The sequence below is a fragment of the Podarcis cretensis genome (genome assembly GCF_951804945.1).
Source record: "Podarcis cretensis genome assembly, chromosome: 7".
NCBI classification, from domain to species: Eukaryota; Metazoa; Chordata; class Lepidosauria; order Squamata; family Lacertidae; genus Podarcis; species Podarcis cretensis.
In genome coordinates, this window is record NC_137176.1 from 28,058,466 (window position 1) to 28,077,474 (window position 19,009).

Below are 19,009 nucleotides of genomic sequence, written 5' to 3' on the forward strand. Positions count from 1 at the left end.
ATTTCCTTGGGTGCCTTGGGACTTTTCCATCCATTCTGAATGGATGAGAAGCACAAGGAGCTTCTCTCTGTCAGTGAGTGTGCTGGTGGCTGATGTAGGAGCCTTTCCGTACATGGGGCAGCTGATGAAGACATGCCCACACCACTTCAGATGTGGCAGCCATTATGCCACAACTCCATAGAAGCTATTTTGTGTTATGCCATGCCTCCATGGCAGCCCTTTTTGTTACTGGTGCCCACAGCACTTTCTCAAAATTCCAAATGTGGCCAGCAGCCCCCAAAAGTTGATGACCCCTGCTTTAATAAGTAGATCAATCATTCAGTAGATCAATCAATCACTTAATCAAAACTTTAGACAACTCATGGATGAGAACCAATATTGATCGACTGATTTTCAGTTATTTCTATACCACTCACCACCATACAGTCACAGGGCAGTGTAACATAGCAAAACCTCCCAACACAGATTTCTAAAACAAATTAAAATGTTGATGCAAAATGTTTGTCAGCAGGAACTAAAACAACAGAAAAAAGAGAATAAAACAGCAATGCGTACCATGCAAATGGATCTCAGTGAATTGCACCTCCTGCTCTCCAAGGGCTTAAGGCATGTCTTCACCTCCTTCTGGAGAGAGTAAAACGTTGAGGAGAGATTCGCTTCAGTGGGGAGTTTGTTTCCAAAGTTTTGGAATTGCCACTAAATCTGGCCAGTGCCAAACCTCAGAAAGGTCATGTGTGTGTTGGAGCACAGAGATAAGCAAACAGCCCACTGCCTCAACAGTGCTGTCAATCTCACTTTGCAGGAGAAACCTGGAAAAGGATCAAATCGGACCTGATTGATGTGGCGAGTGGCGGCGGCGAGGAGGTTTGGATTGTAGCCACAGCACAGGAGATCTGATCCATGTTCCTCCTGTCAAAGCCCAAGCCCAAATCTCTCCCTCCCACGGTTGGTCTGCCCGTGAGGTAGGTTGAGGTCAGTTCCCAGGGAGATCTTGTACACTGTTTTTCAGGAGCCGACGTGCAGCCCAGGTAAGGGAGACTTCAACAGGGGCAAGGCAGCAACACTGTGGGGCAGGATAGCACTTTCCTTCTTCGTCTCAGGGGGTGAAACAGGACAAACACTGCTCCTGCTCCCCATCTAATGATGGGAAGGAACTGCCTGTAAGTTTTTTCCTTCCAAGGCTAATAGCAGCTTAGCTTGCCCACCTAGGTAAAGGTAAAGGGACCCCTGACCATTAGGTCCAGTCGTGACCGACTCTGGGGTTGTGGTGCTCATCTCACTTTATTGGCCGAGGGAGCCGGCATACAGCTTCCGGGTCATGTGGCCAGCATGACTAAGCCGCTCCTGGCGAATCAGAGCAGTGCACGGAAATGCCGTTTACCTTCCTACCGGAGTGATACCTATTTATCTACTTGCACTTTGAGGTGCTTTCGAACTTCTAGGTTGGCAGGAGCAGGGACTGAGCAATGGGAGGTCACCCCGTCAACGGGATTCAAACCACTGACCTTCTGATCGGCAAGTCCTAGGCTCTGTGGTTTAACCCACAGTGCCACACACGTCCACTTGCCCACCTACACATCACTAAAGAAGACCACACAGCTTTGCATGAAATGTGCATATACTAATTCACAACACATTTCACCACAGTAGGGAAGTCTGAGACAAGGCAGCATATACACTATAAAGCACAGCCTGGGAGTCATTTTGGACTCACAGCTGTCCATGGAGGCGCAGGTCAATTCTGCTGTCTATCAGCTCCATTTTGTATGCTGGTAGAGACCCTACCTGCCTGCGTACTATCTTGCCAGACAGTGGTTATCTTCTGCTTGGACTACTGGAATGCACTCTGTGTGGGGCTACCTTTGAAGGTGACTCAGAAACTACAACTAATCCATAATGTGGCAGCTAGACTGGTGACTGAGAGCAGCCACCAAGACCATATAACACCAGTCCTGAACGGCCTACGCTGGCTCCCGGTATGTTTCCAAGCACAATTCAAAGTGTTGGTGCTGACCTTCTGTTATGCACTGAGCTTGAAGGAGCGTCTTCACCCCCATTGCTCAGCCCAGACACTAAGGTCCATTGCCGAGGGCCTTCTGGCAGTTTCCTGGCTGCGAGAAGTGAGGTTACAGGGAACCAGGCAGAGGATCTTCTTGGTAGTGGCACGCACCTTGTGGAATACCTTCCCATGAGATATCAAGGAGATAAGTAACTATACAACCTTTAGAAGACATCTGAAACATGCATCTGAGACATCTGAGACATGCTGGAAGCAGGACCGGATTTCGGTTTGATGAGGCCCTAAGCTACTAAGGTAACGGGGCCCTTTATATCATAGCTGTCAACGTTTTCCTTTTTAAAAGGGGAATTCCCTTATTCCGAAGAAGATTCCTCACAAGAAAAGGGAAAAGTTGACAGTTATGCTTTATTATGTCCAGCTGTCCTTTGTCAATAACAAATTGTCGCTGTTTTTTTGTGTTGAATTTATGCTATATGGTAATTTATGGACCTAATAGGTATCTAAAGCCCATTTGCACATAACAAAATATGTATTTTATCAAAGTAATTGTTGAACTGAAATACAATTAAGAAGAAGTATATTAATAGTGAAATACAATTAAGAAGAAGTATATTAATAGTGAAATAATTATTAAGCCCTAACCTAAAATGATTTTTTATTCATAACAAACTTAATAATGCAAACACATTGGCATTTGGCAATAACAAAAGTTCCTTTAGAAACACAATTTACAAAGACTCATAATTTTGGGGGGCCCCAAGAGAGTGGGGCCCTAAACTATAGCTTGTTTAGCTTATACATAAATCCGGCACTGGCTGGAAGCCACCCAGAGTGACTGGGGCAACCCACTGAAATGCAAATAAAATAATAATAATAATAATAATAATAATAATAATAATAATAATAAGTTTGTTAAGGCCTCTGGGACTTGTAACTCTGTGAGGAGTGAGCTACAGTGCCCATAGTTCTTTGAGGGTGGAAATGTGCCTTGAAGAGTAAAGGTATACTGTTTACGCAGATTGTGTGACTTCTGTGCTTGCTCAGTTTATTCTCTAAATGTTGAAGGGCATCTTCAAAGTCTTGACTGCTCTCCCTTCTGTTGTTTCTTTATGTTAAAAATTGCATCTGGACTGGACAGTCTTTCAAACAGAGGACTATCCTCTGACACACTTCAAAGTGATAACCGTCAGTCCTCTCTAAATGACACATGACTATCCTATAGCAGTTTCAAGGGTGTATGTGAAATTATATTCGATTTAAGCTGGGGAATCAGAAGAGGGGGCAAAGCATTTGGCCTTCATCCAAATCAGCTTTCCCACACACACAGCTGCTTTAAAACCAAACAAAGAAAGCCCCTGAAGAGATTTCTCCTACCACATAACTTGCTTTTGTGTGCCAGGCATTCTGTGTGCCATGAGAATTCAAACTCTGCCCCTGCCACCCTGCCCTGATCCTGGTTTACATGTGCAGCAGAATAAGGTGGAAGAATCCTGAGGGAAAATGTGGTTTGTGCCACTTCAGACTGAAGGTGGGGGAGGGGCACGTGTGTTTAAACACTTCCCTGCAAGTGGAAAGGTAGCACATCAGGGGATATTTTCTCTACTGTGCTGATTTTCTCCTTGCAGGAAGAGGTTGTATATATTACAAAGGGAAGCAGGTGGGGTATGTGTGTGTTTGTTTTAAACACCTCCCTGCAAGAGGAAAGGTAGCACATCAGAGGATAATTTCTCTATTGTGCTGGTTTTCTCCTTCAAGGAGGTGTTATCTATTTTACATAGGGAAACTTTCAGAAATGTGAACCTCATCCCTGCATGGTGAAGTGGTAATGTGCGTTCTACCATCTTAGATCAGCAGGAACTCGCCTCGCTTCATGTTATATTTCTGATCTTCTCCAAAGGGACCCTGCTATCGCCTGTGCCCAGAGAGCAGGATCAACTATAGGTAATTGCTTAAAAACTTCAGAAATTAATCAGTATCCAAATAACATAAATAAAGGACTCACCCATACAGCTGCGAATAAAACATTTTAAGTGTGTTGTAAAGTGTAATAGGGACGTGGGTGGCGCTGTGGGTTAAACCACAGAGTCTAGAACTTGCCAATCAGAAGGTCGGTGGTTTGAATCCCCACGATGGGGTGAGCTCCCGTTGTTCGGTCCCAGCTCCTGCCAACCTAGGAGTTCGAAAGCACGTCAAAGTGCAAGTAGATAAATAGGTACCGCTCCGGCGGGAAGGTAAACGGCATTTCCGTGCACTGCTCTGGTTCGCCAGAAGTGGCTTAGTCATGCTGGCCACATGACCCGGAAGCTGTACGCCAGCTCCCTCGGCCAATAAAGCGAGATGAGCACCGCAACCCCAGAGTTGGTCACACCTGGACCTAATGGACATGGGTCCCTTTACCTTTACCTTTAAAGTGTAATATACAAATGTGACACTAGATGGTGACAGGGAGCTATGCCAAATTCAATGTTCTTTTCAAAATGTTTTTTATATGTGTGTGGTTTCCACCAAAATAAAGCAGTCTCTCAGGGCACATCAAATGCTAAGCAGAAAATGAGGGAGATCTAATTCTTCTTCCCACACATATGCTCTACTTTGTTATTTGTTTTGTTTATTCATTGACAGGTATGTTTGGAAACTATCTTTGGAAGCTATGTTGGTATAATATCATAGAAGAAAAAAAAAAGTTGGCACTGTAAATTTTCGCTTCTTTCATTGCAAGCTATTTCACATTTCCTTCACTAACTCTGAAAAGCATAGGAGCCATGTGATTAGTTATGTGCGGAAGGGCCTACCTGGGCCCCCACAATATTTTATTCAAGTTGCCACCCCTGCTGAAAAGGCACCCATATTAAGATTTTTGGGAACCAGCAAACATATTTGAGTGTAACTGATGAGCAGGCAGAATGATTTTTTTAAAAAAGTTTGTTTCATTTTCACTAATTACTAATAGGAGACCATGAGGAGAGGGGAGGGGGGATGAGGGACAGATGCCAAATTCTTCGATATTCTTTAGGCGTCTTGATGATAAACTGCCTAGCTGGGCAAGAGAAACTTTCTGAGTCCGCTCTAACCCAATAGTGTCTGAGCTGAGCTCCTGCAACTTGGAATCAGATTAGCTGTATCAAAGCTACAGTTTAGGCATCCAGTTATTGATTGCAGACAAATCAAAAGCAGAGACGTGTTTTCTGGCATTTAGCTGCTTTGGGCCAGTAAATAAGACCTGGCATGAACTTGTTGAGATACTCAGACGTCCTTGGGAACGCAGGTTGGTGCATCAAGGCCTTCAATATGTTCCAGCATTGAAGCTTTTAAAGGATTGTGCTTTGCATTTTGAGCCAGAACTAACAAAGGGGTAGATGGGAATCCAGAGGACGTCGAAACCATGGGAGGCAAAGGGATTTCTGGCATTAGTTGCTGGCTGGGTTTCAAGGCCACTTTACACATTACTCAGATGCAAACTTGGGATTGCCATCAGGGGTGCCATGAGAAAACTTTATTAACTACAAACTGTCTACCAGCTCCACCTGGTACGCAGGCTGCCTGCCCATGGACTGTCTCACCAGAGTGGTGCATGCTCTAGTTATCTCCCTCTTGGACTACTGCAATGCGCTCTATGTAGGGCTACCTTTGAAGGTGACCCGGAAACTACAACTAATCCAGAACGCGGCAGCTAGACTGGTGACTGGGGGCGGCCGCTGAGACCACATAACACCGGTCTTGAAAGACCTACATTGGCTATCAGTACATTTCAGAGCACAATTCAAAGTGTTGGTGTTGACCTTTAAAGCCCTCAACGGCCTCGGCCCAGTATACCTGAAGGAGCGTCTCCACCCCCATCGTTCTGCCCGGACGCTGAGGTCCAGCGCCGAGGGCCTTCTGGCGGTTCCCTCATTGTGAGAAGCAAAGCTACAGGGAACCAGACAGAGGGCCTTCTCATTAGTGGCGCCCGCCCTGTGGAACGCCCTCCCATCAGATGTCAAAGAGATAAAAAACTACCTGACATTCAGAAGACATCTGAAGGCAGCCCTGTTCAGGGAAGTTTTTAATGTATGACATATTAGTGTATTTTTGGTCTTTGTGGAAGCCGCCCAGAGTGGCTGGGGAAACCCAGCCAGATGGGCGGGGTACAAATAATAAATTATTATTATTATTACAAACTATGAAACTTGGGATTCCCTCCAAACTGGTGCCATAGTTTCGCACTTGTTTTGTACCATTTTCGACAAAATGAGTTGTTCTGCAAACCTCATGTTTTGTACCCTCCCCCAAAACAGAGTAATTGATACTCAAACCCGGGGTCACACGTATCCTGCCCCCAAACCCCAACATTGTCCAATTCACTCCAAACCTGTGCCAAACATTATGCAATAGTTTTGTACCGCAAACCCCACATTCTGTATCACCTCCCCAACAGAGTGATTGATGCTCAAAATGTGGGGTTTTGCAGTGCAAAAGTGTGGCTTGAATCAGACAGTGTTGGATTTTGGGGTGTTAACTACAAAACCTGGTATGATGGTGATATTATTCAGTTTGCAGGGTGCAAAACATGTCATTCATGGTACAAAATGGGTACGGAACTTGGGAGGGGATCCCAAATTTCGTGGTTCATGGTTAATAAAGCTCTGCAAGAATCTGGAGCCAATCTCGGCTCCCTGATAGCACCTCATCCTGCAGTGCTGCTAAGTGGGTGCAGACCTAATTGGCCCTTTGGAGCAGGACTGGGGAACCATGGACACAGGGGCCAAATGTGGGTCCCTCTAGGCCCCTCAGGACTCATTCTAGGCCACATCCCCTCTGCAAACACACTCCTTGGGGTGTGTGTGTGTGTGTGTGTGTGTGTGTGTGTCCAAGCCTCTGGATTTTGCACAGCCAGAGTGTAGCCTCATGTACAGAGGTCTTCCACATTGACAAATACTTGATCCATCAAAGTAGCAATGCCAAGACTATGAAGACTTTCATTCTAGCAATGAAATACGGCCCCTTCTCTAGAAATGCTCATTATATCACAATGTGTCATTAGCAGAAATCCTACATCTTGGGAGGAGGTATAGGATTGTGATGATAATCTCACGGCAATACCAAGTCCTAAACGGCAAGTTTTTGCCATTTTTTTTCTTTAAAAAATAAATAAATTAGAAAGAGTTGTTTTTTGTTTCCTTTTTGTTTCCTAGCCTTCTTCTCAGGTTCAATTTTCATTTCTCCCCCTTAGGGCTTTTTCAAGCATGGCTAAGAAAGGAAGAAGAGAAGAAGAGCAGAAATACAAGATCATTGACATTTGTGAAAAATGCAACTGCTACGTAAAGGAGGAAAGGCAAGCTCAGTGCTTTGACTCAGCAGAGCATCTCTTGCAAAATAAGATGAATGGAAGGGGAGAGGCGAGAGCACTGTAGAGCCACGGATGACTTGGAAAAAGGGAAAAGAGGAGAGAGGCTGGTTTATCCTTCACGTGAGCCAAGGACGTTTAAAAGCAATCTGGCTTTTTCAGCCAGAGGTGCAGAACTGAAATCGCTTTTACATTTCTATTCGTTCAAAACAACAGAATGTTCACTATCCATTTCATTGCTCCCCACCCCTCTTGCTCTGGGTGGGAATGGAGGGGGCGGGGAGTTGGTCCTCTTTGCATTATAATGCGAACCTACACTTTTCTGAATTTTGCAGTGTCAGCCTACAACCAAAAAATGTGTTCCACAAGCAGGCATATTAGGGAAAAGTGGGCATTAGGACACAAATGTTAGTGAAATGCACCACATTTGGAAAAACATGCTTGCAAAAAATTGCCTAGTAGGAGGAATGCGCACTAAAACTGATAAATTCAAAGTAATGTAGAAAGGTGTGAAGCTGAAGTTAAGACTGGAAAAAATGAGAAAGGGAGTAAAACCAACAGCAGTCTCTTCACCCATCCCCAGTCGGAAGGTGCATGAGGCTCACACCCTTACTGAAACTGGTTCGAGGCCTAGATGGGTGACCAGGTTGAAGCCTTGGAATCAATGAAAGAAGAAAAGCAGGATGCAAATATAAGTGGGTGGGGGATAAAAATTAAATAGGTCTGCACCACATCTTAGTTTCCCCCTCACATTCTTATTTCCCAGCCTACCTCATCCCAGTATGGTGTAGTGGTTAAGAGCGGTGGACTCGTAATCTGGTGAACTGGGTTCGATTCCCTGCTCCTCCACATGCAGCTGCTGGGTGACCTTGGGCCAGTCACACTTCTCTGAAGTCTCTCAGCCCCACTCACCTCACAGAGTGTTTGTTGTGGGGGAGGGAGGGAAAGGAGAATGTTAGCCGCTTTGAGACTCCCTAGGGTAGTGATAATGTGGGATTCCAAATCCAAATCCAAATCCAAACTCTTTTCCTCTCCAAATGCAATCTACGAGTGCAGTCTAGGAGTGCAATATTATACAAATTTTTTTTGTTGGCATCCATCTGTCTTGAGAGACAATAGAGTGTGCCTTGGGTGTGTGATGAAGTCAAGCCACTATGTTAGCAGCACCAAAGTGACACCTCCCCAGGGTGCAAGCCTGGGTCATGTGTATGGAGATCCTGGGCTGCCCAGACAACAAGACCCACCCCCCTCAACCTCACTGATGTGGTACAAAGGAGAGCCGAGCAATACTTCCGAACACCCCCCCCCACACACACACACTTGACCACAGGAGTTGACAGAAGGAGGCGTACAAGGTGCCAACCAACCGTGTTAGGACTCCACTCCAGATTTGTGTAGGGTTTTCTCCTTAACCTTTTGCTTCTCCCACATGGCAGCAGAGGTTTAGAACCAGAGTTTTCCTTCTCCTAGATGGGCTAGCTTCCCAGGTGGACGAGCCCCATCTGCCACTCACTTCCCTCTACAACACATACAGAAACCACCCTCTCCACAGTTGGACCCACTATTTGGTCTCATCTGCTGAATCCACCAGAGCCTGCCTTTGCATGCAGGGGAAGTCCCTAACGTGCTGAGCATTTGAGACCCACACCTGGTTTAGCTGGTTTACTCAGAAGTAAATACATAGAGTTTAGTAGGTCCTTCCCCCAAGTAAGCGAGTGCAGGATTGCCACTTACACCTGCAGTCCTATATAGTATACACACTTACCTGTGGATTGTGGTCCATGAACACTTATGACATAATAAATTTTGTTAGTCTTTAAGGTCCCCAAGATTCTTGGTTGTTCCTTCTGAATTTTAACTCTGATGTATGTTTGGGCTTCCTCATATATCTCTCTGGGCAGACTTGCATGGGCTATTTCTAAGCTGGTCTGGGATGAAAGGAACAGGTTTTTGAGAGCAGGGCTGCTAAATATGCATTTGGGGCAGCAGGCACAGTAGCTTTGCAAGAGCACAAAGGAAACCAAGGATTGGTTCGCCCTTGCATGTGGCATTTGCGTTCTGCAAGAGCAGCCTGTGATTTCTTGCATGCTATTATGCTTAAGCCATATGAGTTCAGAAGCTCCCTCATTAAGGTCCATCCAATTTTCTGTTCTATATATATAGCTGCATCTCCCTGTATTGGCAGCTATGTCTGTGAAACCAGCCAAGGGACAGAGAACGAAGGCCATTGAGCAGCAGCAGCAATTTTCCCTGGAGTTTTGTGATTTTCTTATAATCGGTATCATGAAGTCACATGAGAAACTAGTCTGTAGCAAGAAAGCGAGACGAAAAAGGAAACGTTTTAAATTGCCGCACACTATCAGTACTTGGATTTTAGAACAAAAGGTATGGGGGACTCTTAATGCAACCCACAAGCCCGAACCCATCACTCTGCCCAATTCTAATTGAGCCTTGCCCACCTCAGTAGCCTTCTGAAAACAACAGCTATGGGGCACAACACACAAGATAAGTGGGAGCAGGCCCCACCTGGTGATTTGAGCACTGCGCAGAAGAGACATAAATGAATTGTGTCTCAGCTCAGCTGTGACACCTCGAGCCCTGTCCAATTAAACAAGATTAGCTGTAACCCAAAGAGGGGGTAGAGTTGGGTTTTGCCATCAGCTGTTATTTGCAGGGCACACGCCGGCAGAACTAGTTTATCCAGCAACAGGGTTTACAATGAAGACCTCCTGCAATCAGCATTTCCTGATATCCTGCAAAATGAGGTTTCCTGTGCACAGCCTGGCCTGTTAGCTACTGTCATTTGACCAGAGACTCTTTAGCCCCATCTAGAGGCAAGAGGCCAAGGAAGCATCTCTGCAATCACCCGGTGTGACCTATATATGCCGATATCAAGCTCCCCACCTGACTCCCATCTCAGAACCAAGGGCCTGCAATATAGAGGCCCTTGCAGACACAAACTCTGTCCATGCTTTTTTAAAAAAACTAAAAGACCTTCTCTGTATTTACTGATCTTGTAGCACAGAGGACCAGGGACATCTTTATCAGCTGAAAGGGAATCAACATTTTCTAGAAACAAGTGCAAAAAATATCCCTTAAGTGTTTTTGAGCATTACAGAAGTTTCAGGATCCTTTGCAATAATGGGAACTTTGATTTGCAAGCAAATGAGCAATCCTGTCAGTTAACAAACACCAGGGTCTCATCCTAACCCTCTTAAGGACTCTTGGTTTCAAGTAACCTGCAATGAGGTGATTAGAATTGCAATGTTAGGGGCATGATTGTTGTGCTACATAATTTGTAATATAAAGGTTGGGCTCAGTGAAACTGCCTTAGCTCACACCGAACAGCACTTAGGATTGTAAAAAGCTGCCTCAAACCAGGTCAAGTGATTTGACTACCTAGCCCAGGGGTCAGCAACCTTTTTCAGCTGTGGGCTGGTCCACCGTCCCTCAGACCATGTGGTGGGCTGGACTATATTTTGAAGGAAAAAAATGAACGAATTCCTATGCCCCACAAATAACCCAGAGATGCATTTTAAATAAAAGCACACATTCTACTCATGTAAAAACTCCAGGCAGGCCCCACAAATAACCCAGAGATGCATTTTAAATAAAAGGACACAGTCTTCTCATGTAAAAACACACTGATTCCCGGACTGTCTGCAAGCCGGTTTGAGAAGGCGATTGGGCCACATCTGGCCCCCGGGCCTTAGGTTGCCTACCCCTGACCTAGCCTAATCTTGTCTCTTCTGACTGAAAGCTGCTCTCCTCCAGGTAAAGGTCTTTCCCATCACTTGCTGTTTGATCCTCTCAAATCTGAAATGCCAGGGATCAAACTTGGAACATTCTTCATACAAAGCATACCCCTCTATAGAAATGTTGATCCAAATTCTTTGTTGATCCAAATTCTATGGCTCTGGATTTGAGACTTCCCGACTACCCCAGGGAATAAGAATCAGGCTGCATCCTTTTCTTGCATCTCTGAACAGCTGGGTCCAGATGCCCTGTGCAAGTTGCCATACACCAGCCTTCCCCAACCCGTTGCTCAGCCAGGATGGCCAATAGGCAAGTGTGATAGGAGCTCTAGTCCAAAATACTAGGAGAACATCCCCAACGGGTTGGGGAGAGCTGCCTTAGACCAAGGCACCCCATAGGTCCAACTCAGCAGGAGACTCTTAATCTCAGAGTTGTGGCTTCGAGCCCCACATTGGGCAAAAGATTCCTGCATTGCAGGGGGTTGGAGTAGATGATTCTCAATGATTCCTTCCAGCCATACAATGCTATGATTGTAGGCCAGTTGTGGTGTAGTGGTTAAGAGCGGTAGATTCATTATCTGGTGAATCAGGTTCGCTTCCCCACTTCTCCGCATGCAGCTGCTGGGTGACCTTGGGCCAGTCACACTTCTCTGAAGTCTCTCAGCCTCACTCACCTCACAGAGTGTTTGTTGTGGTGGAGGAAGGGAAAGGAGAATGTTAGCCACTTTGAGACTCCCTAGGGTAGCGATAAAGCGGGATATCAAATTCAAACTCCAAACTCTTCTTCTTCCTAGCTCAGCTTTTTCTTTGCAGGCGTTCTGCAGTGTTTCAGATAGGAGTTCTATCTCATACCTAACTTGTGATCTTTGGCATGGGAGCCACATGTTCTTCCACTCAGGCACAGCGCTTCCCTGAACAACTGGAGAACAGGTAGTAGCTCACTCCTCTCAGTTCAGAAAGCAGTAGGTCTGGCTGATGTATGATATCTGCCAAAAGCATGCAGGTGGGGAAGTTACTTAGTGCAATGGCCTCCCAAGCCATAAAACGAATTGCAAGGGAAGGCCCGACTCTGAGATGGGGATGGGTTAGGGTTAGGATTCAGTTCACATTTAAAAGTGAACCTATCTGATTCGTGCTTTCGAAAGTGTGACTTGAACCAAAGCACTGCCAGCTTTTGAAATATACACTTCTCTGCATTTTGTAGCGCGTTTCGTCAGTCAAGTAATGCTTACAAAGATACATATTTTGGTGAAAGTAGCACACAGAAATGCATTGTATCAGGGGAAGTTAGTTGCTTTGCAACAATTAGTTTTGCCTGTTGGGTCTGTCACTTCCTTTTTGTTCTGTAACTTGGCTATTATTTGATTGCTTAGCTGCCTCAAGCCTAGGATAAGCCACCTTAGAATAACAAGGTGTTTCTGTCAAGGAGATGAATTCCATATAGAGGAAATCCTTGCGTGTGAAGAGGTCAAAAGAGATGCCAAACTATGATATTCATCTAATAAAATTGCTTCTCAACACAGCCTCATTTTGCACACGCAATTAGGGAGATTAGAGAGGAAGGGAAGAACAATTATACAAAGCAAGTGTTTTCAATAGAAGTCTGGGATAATTGGCTGCAGAGTGAACATTTCAGAACAAACACACTGCCTTCCTTTGGCTCCAGAGCTCCTGTGCAAGAGAAGGTTGCCTGTGTGCTTTGGTAGGTTGGTAAGAACTGAGCTCATTAGACTAAGCTTTTGCCTTTCCTGTAAGTTTCACATAAAATCACCTAATGCAAAACCCTTCCTTTGTGAAAATCAATGGCATCCCCTCTGCGACTTTGAGGAGAGCTCCAGTGCAAAGGGTCAGGATGGGAAAATATCAGAGGAGTCAAATTGGCTCTGTGGCCAATGTGAAACGTTCTGTGACTGAGGTAATTGTGTAATTGGGACTGGATTCCATAGCTTCCATCGGTCCCTTGTGCACTCGTCAAAGGCAAAACAATCACAGACCTTTCCTAGCACTTAATTTAAAAAATAATAATTTCCTCCTAGGAAATTGCATCCCAGCTCATGGGTGGTATTTAGTTTTTACTCAGAGTAGACCCTTTGAAATGAATGCACCTAATTTATCCATGTTCATTAATTTCAGTGGATCTACCCTGAGTAAAACTTGGTTGAATACCACCCGATGCTTCCATTTTAATTGAATTACCTGTGTGGACCAGGAACACCACAGCACTGATGTGAAATAGCCCCTTTCCCCCTTTAAGTGCTTCAATAAGACTGGATGTTACATGAGGCTGTCTGTTTCTCCTCCTCCTCCTTTCCCTGATAAAGTGTAGTAAAGAGAAATATGTGGTGAGGACTTACTGTGCTCTTATTTTCAACACACACACACACACACACCGAGCATAAACCAACGAAGTGGAGGAGGCGGGGGATTTCAGAGATGACATCGCATCACATGTTTTGATTTGCTGCGAGGAGGAGTAGATGGAGAGCTGCTGTTTTCAATGACATCAGCATAGTTCTCCAAATTCTAGATGCAGCCGAAGGCTGTAGCTGCACACACGTACTAGGGAATACACCCATTGGACTCAGTGGGATTTATTTCTCAGCAAATTGCTTCAGGTTGCATTGCATGCCGTGTCCCAGACTGTAGGTCTGGGAGGAAGATACGGATGCAAAGGACAAAGAGCAAGATGCACGTCGGAAAATGTGCAGTTTTGCTGCTTGAGAGTCTCTGTTGTAAGGTTTGTATGTACATCAGCAATCTGTGTTGTGGGAGCACTTAGAAAGGTCTGGCATCAGCTTAGACATGTAGAGGGCCAGTGTTCTGCATCAACCAGACTTGGTTAGCATTTGCATTATGCTATGGATGCTTAAACTCCGCAACATAAAGCAGGCATCTGTTCCACAGCAAAACGTATCATTTCATAGTGGATTCAGTGTGGAGCAAGAATACTGTTTCCCATTCGAGATTTGCATTTGGCTAGACAATTGAACACCCACCTTGAATGTCTCAACACCAACTATCCACAATGGCTACCTTCTCTCTACACTGGGTGCCTCTGGGTCCCAGTTACCATGGGAGGGGAGAGTATTGTTGCACTCAGATCCTGCTTGCGGGCACCTGACTGGCCAATGGGAGAAACAGGAGGCTGACTAGATGGGCCAGGGGTCGGATCCAGCAGGCTCTCCTTATGTTCTTTTGCCATCAAACTATGATGCAGAATATTCAAAGCAAAGCAAATTGAGTGTGTAATGGTGACTTATATTCAGCTGTTTGCAGGTGGGTGGGTGGGTGGGAGGTGTTGTTCCATAGTTTTCCCCCTAAATGTTTTTTTTTTTTTTTGGTATTTCTCCAAATCTTGATGCTTCTGGACCCCTGCTGATACCTCCCTCTTGTGCATGGGCGGTGCTCTTTTGGCTACATAAGGATAACGGAGTTGGCTATGTAATATTATTGATACTGGTATATAATCATGGCCTGGTTCCAGCTTGTCACCAATGCTGTAAGAGCTCATGTGGTGGAGGAAAAGGCACCCCATGCAGTGAAGTTGTGTTATGTTTACTCCTTGTTGATTTCTACCCTCTTCCTTTCCCCCCCCCCTTCTTTTTTGAGAAGGAAGTCTATTAATTGGCGTTTCTTTGCAATGTGCATGCTTACCCAGCCCTGCACCACAGGAAAACTCTGTTCCAACAGATGACAGCTGAGAACATAAGCATCCTATCTCCCACTGCTTCTCCACATCAAACTGCCCCTTCCCAAAGTTGGGATTGTTGTTGTTGTTTAGTTGTTTAGTCGTGTCCGACTCTTTGTGACCCCATGGACCAGAGCACGCCAGGCACTCCTGTCTTCCACTGCCTCCTGCAGTTTGGTCAAACTCATGCTGGTAGCTTCGAGAACACTGTCCAACCATCTCATCCTCTGTCATCCCCTTCTCCTTGTGCCCTCCATCTTTCCCAACATCAGGGTCTTTTCCAGGGAGTCTTCTCTTCTCATGAGGTGGCCAAAGTATTGGAGCCTCAGCTTCAGGATCTGTCCTTCCAGTGAGCACTCAGGGCTGATTTCCTTCAGAATGGATAGGTTTGATCTTCTTGCAGTCCGTGGGACTCTCAAGAGTCTCCTCCAGCACCATAATTCAAAAGCATCAATTCTTTGGCGATCAGCCTTCTTGATGGTCCAGCTCTCACTTCCATACATCACTACTGGGAAAACCATAGTTTTAACTACACGGACCTTTGTTGGCAAGGTGATGTCTCTGCTTTTTAAGATGCTGTCTAGGTTTGTCATTGCTTTTCTCCCAAGAAGCTGGCGTCTTTTAATTTCGTGACTGCTGGGATTAATATACAGTAAAGCCCTAAGTCATGCGACAATCATGCAGCTGCATCTCTAATCATACCAACATCTGCCTGTCTGCCTTGTCCCTCTTAAAGTAGCTCATAGAGGAGTAGGAACCTGTGGCCCTCCAGATGTTGATCTCCAACTCCCATCAGCCTCAGCTAACAGGGATGATGGGAGTTGGAGTCCAACAACATCTGGAGGGCCAGATGTGCCCCATTATACAGGATTCCCAGAGGTCTCTCCTTCAGGTATTGGTCAGACCTATAGATGCTTGGACACGGGTGGCGCTGTGGGTTAAATCACAGAGCCTAGGGCTTGCTGATCAGAAGGTCGGCGGTTTGAATCCCCGTGACAGGGTGAGCTCCCGTTGTTCAGCCCCTGCTCCCGCCAACCTAGCACTTCGAAAGCACCTCAAAGTGCAAGTAGATAAATAGGTACCGCTCCAGCGGGAAGGTAAACGGTGTTTCTGTGTACTGCTCTGGTTCACCAGAAGCGGCTTAGTCATGATGGCCACATGACCCGGAAGCTGTACGCCGGCTCCCTCGGCCAATAAAGCGAGATGAGCACCGCAACCCCAGAGTCAGCCACGACTGGACCTAATGGTCAGGGGTCCCTTTTCCTTTACCTTTATAGATGCTTAGTTTCAGGTACAGAAGGGTATCAAGTGCACTGGTGGGTCTTTGGACCCATAGGCTATTGGTGAAAAAGCAGAATGCTTCAGTGTTTGGCTTCCCCAATTTTTAAAGGTCAGTAGTACAATTTTGCTGACTGGCAAAACAAAGGATGCCAAAATACTTTTAAAACAGGCTTCCTCAACCTCAGCCCTCCAGATGTTTTGAGACTACAATTCTCAGCATCCCTGACCACTGGTCCTGCTAGCTAGGGATCATGGGAGTTGTAGGCCAAAAACATCTGGAGGGCCGAGGTTGAGGAAGCCTGTTTTAAAATGTTAGCTGCAAGTCCTTTTCCACTTTGCAGAAACTTGGTATCCAAGCGATAGGAAAGCAATCACCCAGTGATCTCTGTGGTGTAAAATATATTTACTGTGAAGTAAAATATATGACATTTTTTTGATGCACAGTCTCAGAGTTTATTCTCAGAAAGAATGTGCAGAAGTAAGAGGAGTACTCTGTTACCAACAAGAAACAAGGCTCAAGTCTCCATGCATTTGAATTCTGGAAAAGGATGAGCAGGCAAACCAGATTGAGCCTAGACAATTAATCTAATGGCTGAGGGTGAAACTTCTGAACATTTTCTCCCCCAAAGCTGGTAGGTCCATATTCTTATTGCCTTATATATATGTACATGCATACATGCATATTTTCCCCCTTCCCTGTCTTCAGTTTAAGTGCCAGGCAAAACTAATACAGCTTTAATACACTATGCAGTAAACACACACCTAATTTAAAATAATTAGATAATAAAAGCTGGGAATTTTAACTGAAAAGCATAACAATGTTAGTGCTGAAATCTACACTCTGCTCCTATGGAATGGATAGAACATTTGGCATTCTATCCATAAGAATACTAACTTCAAATATATGCCCAGCTGCTTTTACCTTCTTCTAAATATTGCATCCAAGGAGTTTCTTAACAGGGAAATATGTGAAGACATTTTCTTGAAACTGGAAGATGGAAAACGCAACCCTTTTAGAATATTATAACATAAAACGATAAAATCTCATTGCAGTTGTAAAGGGAGGGAGGGGAAGCATCTGTAGGAGTGAAATTTGAGCATCCCAGAACAAAAGGCTTTACAAATTACCATAACCTTTGAAACAAACATGATTGTCAGACGGGAACCTCTGTGACCTTGCTGTCACTCAGTGTGGTTTTGAGCACACTATGTGAACCTTGAGGAAAACATCGCTGTGCATCAATCCTGAAGTTGTCATATTGGACCTCGCTTGTAGGGGTTGCAAGGAAAAAGTCAGGAAGGAACCTGTGCAACATAGGAGAGATGCATCCAGGAAAATTCATTCTTTTATTGCATACATTTTGGTTGATAAACTGGAAAGAATGTGAGCTTTTGAGCCTCAGAAGGCTGTCCTTCAGACAAATGGAAAGCAGGTGATACAGCTCATTATAGCAACATGAATCAGAGCTTCTAAGCAAATGCAGTTCATCAACAGCACACATTTTAGTTAGATAATATTTCAGGAAAGAGACTCATGGCGCATCAAAGATTTGTCTGACGTGGCTTAATAACAACTTCAATCTTATCTTCTAACTCATTGGAGCAGCAGCTGGCAGGATTGAATACAGGGGTCTCAATGCACCCACACAATGTTTTAATTCAACCCCAGATTCTCTGTCAATGCAGCCATATATGTTGGTCCATGGAATGGCAGCCGTGTTAGAGACAGGAGGATGGCCCAAGTGGTCATTGCAACAGAATATCCTGGCAGGCCAGCATAAGGGATGCATATTTCATCTCTGATCTGCTACACTCCGTCTTTTCTCAGAGTGGCTATCTAGAAAAACTATGGTCTGGTGAGGTGTTAAAGCATTTACATGACAGGTCATATGACTCCCCTGACCCCACCCCCTTCAGTTTGTGATGTCCTTACATTGACCACCATTTTCAAAATGTTCAGAGGAAACGTATTGGACATGGAGGTCCCAAGAAGTGTTCAAAATTATTTGTGGCATCAACTCCAAATTTGTGCATGGACAAGCTTGTTCCAGGATAGTATCTACTTAGGCCATTTTATTACTCTTGGCATAATTTTTTAAAATATAAAATATCAAGCCTTAATTAAAATTAAAGTTCAAAGCTCCCCAGAGACTGGAACCTCTTAAAATTGTCCTGGCTTTAATGTAAGAGGCCATAATTACATAGGAACAAGCAGGAAGAATATAGCCTACAGCTTCATTGGCCTAAATTAATCTAATCTTGAATAATTTCCTGCAGTTTGAAATGCATTTTTCATGGGTGGAGACTGGGGGTGCTGGATCCTGGGGACTGTGCCCTTTTGGGGCCCCCTATATTTTGGGGGTAGGGGGTCAGCCCTCCCCCATCCCAAAACGTGCAGTGGCTCCAGTGGCCGTCTCCTTCTCCTCCTCCTCCTCCTCCTGCTGTGGGTTGAAGCAGCCTACCCCTGGTGGTGGCACCAAGGAGGTGGCACCCCCGCCCATTGAGCCATGTGGCCACTGCATTTGGCTCCGCCCCATCTTCTCCTGATGTCCTGGTAACACGTGCATGATGTTGACCCCCCAATCACCCTCACAAGCTGACACCTCTGGTGGCAATGTTTAGTTACCTTCCATCACTGGATATATATACAGTGGTACCTCTGGTTACGTACTTAATTCCTTCTGGAGGTCCGTACTTAACCTGAAACTGTTCTTAACCTGAAGCATCACTTTAGCTAATGGGGCCTCCTGCTGCTGCCGCACTGCCGGAGCACGATTTCTGTTCTCACCCTGAAGCAAAGTTCTTAACTCGAGGTACTAAGCGTATGTAACCTGAAGCGTCTGTAACCCGAGGTACCACTGTATAGGCAATTCAGTGCCAGATCTGGGCATAAAAGAACAGTGTACATGAAGCTATGACAAGAACAATTGTACAGTGGTGCC

The 19,009-nt window shown here is 45.2% G+C and overlaps 2 long non-coding RNA genes across 2 annotated transcripts in view; both read left to right on the plus strand.

Moving 5' to 3' along the window:
* The first annotated feature begins 979 nt into the window (after positions 1-979).
* On the plus strand, positions 980-7,525 carry LOC307221018. The gene is made up of 2 exons (XR_013841285.1): positions 980-1,028; positions 7,230-7,525. It is a non-coding gene; the product is annotated as an uncharacterized lncRNA (long non-coding RNA).
* An 8,171-nt stretch (positions 7,526-15,696) lies between these two features.
* LOC307221001 overlaps positions 15,697-19,009 on the plus strand; it is a 42,601-nt gene continuing 39,288 nt past the window's right edge. The window contains exons 1-2 of the long non-coding RNA XR_013841267.1: positions 15,697-15,711; positions 16,078-18,880. This is a non-coding gene — a long non-coding RNA (uncharacterized lncRNA). The remainder of the gene's footprint in view (positions 15,712-16,077; positions 18,881-19,009) is intronic.